The following is a 6,084-nucleotide window of genomic DNA, read 5'->3' as shown; positions in this document are numbered from 1 at the left end:
TATCGGCGTTGATAAATATCGTCTGTCCACAGAATCCCCGCCACTTCCAACTGCTCATCCTCATTGACCTACAAACTCTGCCCCCGCCTTTTGACTCTTTTACAATCATGATTTCATTCTTGTTTGATGCAATGGCTCCTTTTGTTTTCCCTGTTTAGTGATAAGTGGGACATTTTTTACTACCTTTTTAGTGCAGTGTGACTTTTTTTCTTTTTAATTCGTTTGCTGATTTGAATATTGCTGCTTTTTTTTATTGCAATAAACAGATGAGTTCATTTTTCAACATCGTTCTGTCTTGTGTTCTTCTCCTAGTCATAAAAGCCCGACCTGATTCTGGATTGGTGTGGTGCTGGTAAAGCACAGCAGTTCAGGCAGCATCAGAGGAGCAAGAAAATAGACGTTTCGGGCAAAAGCCCTTCATCAGGAATGCAGGCAGAGTGCCTGAAGGGTGGAGAGATTAAATGAGGCAATCTGGTTTCCAGCGTCTGCAATCCCTTGTTTTTAACCCTGTTATGGCCTGATGTTGACACACTTCGATTCAATTTTATATGAATCTCCCTCGAAGGGTAACTCGACCTTAATGCTAATCTGTTTCTCCACAGATGCTGCTAGATCGGAGGTTATATAATAACTTGTTCTTGCTTCTGTTTCTGACTTCCAGCATCCGAGGTTCTTTGTTTTATTTTTAAGCAGGAATCTCGTAGCCTGTTACTTCAGATTTACTATACATTTCAGTAGCTTGCTGGGTTTTTGATTGTAGTTGAGCACTTCCAACCAGTTCCAGCAATCTAGATTTAGTGTTTTAAAATATAATAGGCCCTTTAGTTCTAAATTAGGTTTTGCTGTTCTAAATGTCTGGTTTTTGTTTCCTTAAATCATCAATTCTTAATAGCACTGAGCCTTATTCAGGGTTGACCTCCTACCAGATGGGTTTTCACTGGCATGTAATTGACGTTAAGGGATGAATGAGCGGAGGTCTATTTTAAAGGCAATTCTGTCTGTGTTTTTGAAATTGAATTTTAAAAAATGAATCTTTAAAACAGCAGTTGATGGTAGACCAATCTGTTTTAAACTTAATAGGCCTCACCTGAAGCAGGAGGCTTATGGCAAAGGTTGAATTTTTAAGTCTAATCGTTAGCACAGGAATATTTCACAGTCAAATCTGTATTAGAGGAGGATTTGTGGTTGCTGTATAATGATTTCAAGGCAATGAAACTTGATCTGCCTACTGCTATCATTCAGCTTGTAACTACATACTTTATGTTGAACACCCCTTTCCTGTAGAGATACAGGAGATTATGTAAATAAGGGATGTCCTGTGGACATACAGAAGATCTGATTTTCTGTACGTCCTAGGCTACTGGTTAAAAATCACTGCCAGGTTATGATCCAACAGGTTTATTTGGAAGTATTACTTTGGGGGTGTTGCTCCTTCATCACACAACCTGCCTCACAGTGCCATGGACCCAAGTTCAATTCCAGCCTCTGGCAACTGTCCGTGTGGAGTTTGCACATTCTCCCCGTCTACGTGAATTTGGTCTGATTTCTTCCCACAGTCTAAAAATGTACAGATCAGGTGAATTGGCCATCCGAAATTGCCCATAATGTCCCCTGCAATATAGGGCAGGGGAATGGGTCTGGGTGGGTCACTGAGGATCATTGTGGACTTGTTGGGCTGAAGGACCTGTTTCTATTCTGTGGGGAATCTAATCTTTTAAGGATTAAATTCCATTTGCCACTTCAGCCCATTTGACAGCCAGTTATATTGTCATATATGACCTCCTTGCTATTTACCATCAAACTTTAAAGTCCTTGCAAACTGTTTATTTAATCTTGGGATGTGAGTGTTGTTGGCTAATTGCCTGCCTAAAAAGCAATTTACACTCAACTAATTGCTGTGGGTCTAGTCATATGTAGGCCAGATCAAGCAAGTTTACCTTCCTAAATGGTGTAGTAGATCAGATGGTCTTTCTGACTATTGTCAGATGTTTCTTGGTCATTGTTAGACTTTAGTGGCATTTGAATTGAATAATTCAAAGTTTATTGTGATAACGCCACTAGGCCACCAGTTCTCCAACTACCACCTCCATTCAAGTCATCACAATGCAAACAGGATTTCTAGTTCTGAATCCTTTCATACAGTCCTGGATACTAGCTGTTTAGCTTGGCAGGAAGTAGAGGATGATAATCTGTGACTAAGTTTTGATGTTATTTACTCTGGATCCTTGCAGCTCTTGACTCTAACCAGTTGGCTTTGCAAGACTTTGTCAAAAGCCTGAGTGACAGCCAGACCGATTGTAGCAACTGAATTGTACCTAAAAGCTTAAAATGTAGTAAGCCTGATGAGTTCAGAATTAATTTAAAGATCAGCACCAGAGTTAACAAAAGAAATGGTGGATGTAGAATACCTCCACTTCCAGAAAACATTTAGGATCAGTGTGCCACATTTACTCCAGATATCTACGTCTCAAGACACAATGGATGAGAAAACCTTCTGCTGATTACCATGTATTATCTTCCCTTAGCTGATGACTCTATATACCTCCATGTTAAATACTCTTGGGGGAACCACTGAGGGTGACAAGAATACTGAATGTACTCTGGGTGGAGGATTTCAATGGCCAACACCAAAACTGGTTTGGCAGCAATAAACTAGTCTGGTCCTAAGCTGTGTCATTGCTAGACTGGGTCCATAACAGATGGTAAGGGAACCAACAAGAGAAAAACATACTTGATCTCCCCTTTGCCACTCTGCCATAAAAACAACTGTCTACATCAGTATCAATAAAAGTGGCAACTACATGGTCCACTTGGAGATTTAGTCAACTCTTAACATTGGGAATATCCTATTAAGTGATGTGTGCCTCTATCACTGAGTTTGGTGGTACTGACTTTGAACACATCGAGCAACTTGATGGGTCATCCATGAGGCATTGTGAGCTGACAACAGCAGAATCCTTCTCCAATACAATCTGCAACCTCATAATCCAGTGTATTCCCTGCTCATTTATCACAATCAAGCCAGGGGATCAACCCTGGGTTAAAGAAGAATGCAGGAGATATGTTAGGAGCAGCACCTGGCATACCTTAGAAATGAGATGTTACCCTCTTGTAGCCAAACAGCACAAGCCCCAAGTGATAGTTAAACTTAAGAACATAAGAAATAGGAGCAGGAATACACCATGTGGCCCCTCCAGTCCACAAATTCACAATCCTATGGGTAAAGACATTCCTCTTCAGCTCACTGATATCTGGTCCCCCTTATTTTGATGCTTGCCACCTCGTTCAAATTTCACCTGCCAGTTGAAACAACCGCCCTGGTTCTATCTTATCAATTCCCTTCATAATTTAAATGCTCCTATGAGATTTCCCTCCTTCTGAATTCCAAAATGTATAGTCTCAGTTTACTCAATCTCCCCATGTAAGCCAATCCTCTCAACTCTGGAATCAACCTAGTGAACCTCTTCTGCACCCCCTCTAGTGCCAGTACATCCTTTCTCAAGTAAGGAGACCAAAATTGAACACACTACTCCAGGTGTGGCTTCACCAATCCCCCACACAGCTGTATCTCCTAGTTTTAAAATTCCATCCCTCTAGCAATGAAGGACAATATCCTATTTGCATTCTTAATTACCTGCAAACTAAGGTTTTGTGATTCATGGACACAGACAGCCAGGTCCCTCTGCACAGCAGCATGCTGCAAGTTTTCACCATTTAAATAGTAGTCCATTTTGCTATTATCCCTACCAATATAGATGACCTCACATTTATCATGACATGGAGACAACAGTGTTAGATTGGGGTGGACAAAGTTAAAAATCACACAACAGCACTTTATATAGTCTGTTATGGACCAGGCAAGACCACCTCAAATTCCAAGAGCGTAGTCCCTCACACTTACTTAAAACAATTAGCAAAGATAGGATAAGTGGATATTCCAGGAGAGATGTAGCTGGTCAAACCACTTAGTTTTATCAAAACAATGTATTTACAAGATTATGGAACAAAACACAAAAAATAGGAATAACAAAAAAACTTAAACTATCTGAAAACCCAACAGATTATCCCAATTTAGTGATGCTGTTCCAAATACTTGCAACAGTCCTCATAAACACCCCTTGGCATGCAAGGTAAAATCAAACACAGGGCCTTATGTAGCTGTTTCTTAGATCAGTAGCCTCAAATTGCCTGACAGCTTTCAGTGAATAGTCAGACTGCCATAACCCAAATCAAACCAGACAAAAGCGGTGCTGGGAGAACTGGCTACTCCCCTTGTACAGTGTCATCTACAAACTTTAACACCAGAAAATAAACTTATTCCACTTTTTGCTTTGTTAGTTATCCAATCCTCCATCCTTGCCAATACATTACCTGTAATGCCACACACCTTTATCTTATGCAGCAGCCTTTTGTGCAACAACTTGAAGAATGCCTTCTGGAAATCCAAATACACCCTGTCCACTACACACAATGTTCTCAAAAAATTCCAGTAAATTAGTTCAGCGTAATGTGCCTTTCATGAACCCCCTGCTGCATCTGCCTGATAGGACAATTCCTATCAGATGTCTCACTATTTCTTCCATAATGATGGATTCAAAGATTTTTGATTCCATAACCAACAGATCCGATCTAAGGTCTCTAGTCCTGCCACGTCCATTTGTGAATGATGGTGGACAATTAAACAATTCACAACAATCTTCTCCAGGGCTCCTCAGCAGCACAGCTGCCAGTCTTCAGCCAATTTTATTCACTCCACATAATATCAAGGAATGGTAGGAGGCACTAGGTAGAATCTGAATCATAGAAGCCCTGCAGTGTGGAAGTAGGCCATTCAGCCCATCAAGTCTGACTCTCCAAAGAACATCCAGCCCAGACCTACACCGCCAATATTTCCCATGGCCAATTCACCTAACGTGCACATCTTTGGACTGTGGGAGGAAACCGGAGTACTTGGAAGAAACCCATGCGGACAAGGAAGAACATGCAAACTCCACACAGAAAGTTGCTAGAGGATGGAATTGAACCCATGTCCCATGAGACAGCAATGACAACCACTATGCCACCGCATACTGCAAAGGCTATGGGTCCTGATAACATTCTGGTAACAGTACTGAAGACATATACTCCAAAACTTGCAGCATTCCGATCCAAGCTGTTCCCATACAACTGCATGACATGGATCTACCTTACGAAGTGGAAAACTGCTCAGTTTTGTCCTGTACACAAAAAGCAGGACAGATTCAATCTAGCCAATGACTGCCCCAGTTTACTCTCAATCATCAGTAAAGTGATGGAAAGGGTCATCAACAGTGTTATTAAACAGCATCTGTTCAGTAACTGTTTAGATTTTGCCAGAGCAATTCAGCTCTTGACCTCATTACAGCCCTGGTTCAAACATTCCACATTTTTCTACATAGATGTTATGGAGCACTGGTGTAGTACTGGGGTGAACAATGCTAGAAGTCAGATGACACCAGGTATAGTCCAACAGGTTTATTTGAAATCACAAGCTCCAAAAGCTTGTGGTTTCAAATAAACTGGTTGGAGTATAATCTGGTGTCATCTGACTTTTGACCTTACATAGATGTTACCTGACCTGCCAAGTGTTTCTTGCACTTTTAATTTCTATTCTGGTTAGCAGAGCAGTTGGGTGCATTAAGGCTATCACAACAAACTACTCATAGCAAAATGAATGTGTTTCTACTCAAGGGTAGAAAATGCTTACCCTACTCTGCCATGGCACCAGACTTGTACTATTCCATGAAAGAGATCAGAGGCATCTCATCTTCAACATGTAAACTTAAAGTAGAAAACATGGTTGGGTTTGCCCTGTTGGAGCTGAATCTAGATGGAGATGGGTAGGAATGTCACTTTAGCCAGTTTGATCTCAATTCTCATACCTGATGGATAATTTGGATATACAGAATTGAATGGTAACTTTTTCTGTGATTGGGCTTGCTTTGGGTTGGGGGTGGGGGTAATCTCTGCAAACCTGGAAGGCATTTGACACGACCTAATTGAATGGAGGTGTATGAAACAAATACACTGATTTTCAAAAATGTAGATTTCTTTATTTCTTCTTGA

This window comes from Hemiscyllium ocellatum, chromosome 12 (assembly GCF_020745735.1).
Source record: "Hemiscyllium ocellatum isolate sHemOce1 chromosome 12, sHemOce1.pat.X.cur, whole genome shotgun sequence".
NCBI lineage: Eukaryota > Metazoa > Chordata > Chondrichthyes > Orectolobiformes > Hemiscylliidae > Hemiscyllium > Hemiscyllium ocellatum.
Note: the sequence above shows the minus strand (reverse complement) of the source record.